Source organism: Grammomys surdaster, unplaced genomic scaffold (genome assembly GCF_004785775.1).
Source record: "Grammomys surdaster isolate TR1022 unplaced genomic scaffold, NIH_TR_1.0 117417, whole genome shotgun sequence".
NCBI classification, from domain to species: Eukaryota; Metazoa; Chordata; class Mammalia; order Rodentia; family Muridae; genus Grammomys; species Grammomys surdaster.
In genome coordinates, this window is record NW_021614210.1 from 1,142 (window position 1) to 3,409 (window position 2,268).

At 32.5% G+C, this 2,268-nt stretch overlaps 1 pseudogene; it reads left to right on the plus strand.

The window, feature by feature from the left end:
* The first annotated feature begins 1,886 nt into the window (after positions 1-1,886).
* On the plus strand, positions 1,887-2,264 carry LOC114635760 (annotated as a pseudogene).
* The last annotated feature ends 4 nt before the right edge of the window (positions 2,265-2,268 follow it).

A 2,268-nucleotide genomic window follows, 5' to 3' on the forward strand; every position in this document is an offset into this window, starting at 1 on the left:
TAGTATCAGTCATAGATAATACTAAGTCAGAAATAAATGATCATGAATAACCAAAAATCAGCGTTCATGGATAATAGTAAATCAGGAACAAATGAAAAAAATAAATCAATAGTCAAGAGTCATAGTTAATTGTAAACAAGAAAAAAATAAAGCTGAAATATCAATAGTCATCAGTCATAGATAACAGTAAGTCAGAAATAAATGAACATGAATAATCAATAATAACAATTCGTGGATAATAGTAATTCAGAAGTAAATGAACATGAACAACCAATAGTCATATGTCATAGTTAATAGGAAATCACAAATATATAAAGGTGAAATATCATTAGTCATCAGTCATAGATAATGGTATGTCAGAAATAAATGAACATGAATAATCAATAATAAAAATTCGTGGATAATAGTAATTCAGAAATCAATGAACATGAACAACCAATAGTCATATTTCATAGTTAATAGGAAATCAGAAATATATAAAGCTGAAAGAACAATAGTCATCATTCATAGATAATAATAAGTCAGAAATAAATGAACATGAATAATCAATATTCAGCATTCGTGTATAATAGTAAAACAGATATAAACCAACTTGATAAATCAATAGTCAACAGTCAGAGTTCATATTAAATCAGAAATATATAAAAGTGAAATATCATTAGTCATCAGTCATAGATAATATTAAGTCAGAAATAAATAAACATGAATAATCAACATTCAGCATTCGTGGATAATAGTAATTCAGAAATAAATGAACATGAAATATCAATAATAACAATTCGTGGAAAATAGTAATTCAGAAATAAATGAATATGAACAACCAATAGTCATATCTCATAGTTAATAGGAAATCAGAAATATATAAAGCTGAAATATCAATACTCATCAGTCATAGATAATAGTAAGTCAGAAATAAATGAACATGAATAATCAATATTCAGCATTCGTCGATAACAGTAAACGATAAACAATCGAACTTGATAAATCAATAGTCATCAGTCAAAGTTCATGGCAAATCAGAAATAATTAAAGCTGATATATCAGTAGTCATCAGTCATAGATAATATTAAGTCAGAAAAAAATGAACACGAATAATCAATAATCACGATTCGTGGATAATAGTAATTCAGAAAAAAACGAACTTGATGAATCAATAGTTATCAGTCAGAGTTCATGGTAAATCAGAAATATATCAAGGTGAAACATCATTAGTCATGAGTCATAGATAATAGTAAGTCAGAAATAAATGAACATGAATAATCAATAATCATGATTCGTGGATAATAGTAAATCAGAAATAAATGAACATCAACAACCAATATTCATATGTCATAGTTAATAGGTATTCAGAAATAAATAAAAGTGAAATATCATTAGTCATCAGTCATTGATAACAGTAAGTCAGAAAGAGATTAACATGAATAATCAATATTCAGCATTCATAGATAATAGTAAATCAGAAACAAATTTACTTGATTAATCAATAGTCATCAGTCATAATTAAGAGGAAATCAGAAATATATAAAGGTGAAATATCATTAGTCATCAGTCATAGATAATAGTAAGTCAGAAATAAATGAACATGAATAATCAATATTCAGCATTCGTGGATAATACTAAATCAGAAAAAAAAGAACTTGATTAATCAATAGTCATCAGTCAGAGTTCATAGTAAATCAGAATTATATAAAGGTGAAATATCAATAGTCATCAGTCATAGATAATAGTAAGTCAGAAATAAATGGACATAAATAATCAATAATCACGATTCGTGGATAATCATAATTCAGAAATAAATGAACATGAAATATCAATAATAGGCAGACGCGCGCTTGTGAGCGAACGGCTGCGTTCTGAGGGGAGCAGTGGTCGTGGGAGCCTCAGCAATGTTGTGTCGGGCGGCGTGCAGGGCGGGCAGGAGGCTGGCCCTGGTGGCCGGTGCCGCGGGCTCCCGGCACAAGCACAGCCTCCCAGACCTGCCTTACGACTATGGCGCGCTGGAGCCGCACATTAACGCGCAGATCATGCAGCTGCACCACAGCAAGCACCACGCAGCCTACGTGAACAATCTGAACGCCACCGAGGAGAAGTACCACGAGGCGCTGGCCAAGGGAGATGTTACAACTCAGGTTGCCCTTCAGCCTGCACTGAAGTTCAATGGTGGGGGACATATTAATCACACCATCTTCTGGACCAACCTGAGCACTAAGGGTGGTGGAGAACCCAAAGGAGAGTTGCTGGAGGCTATCAAGCGTGACTTTGGGTCTT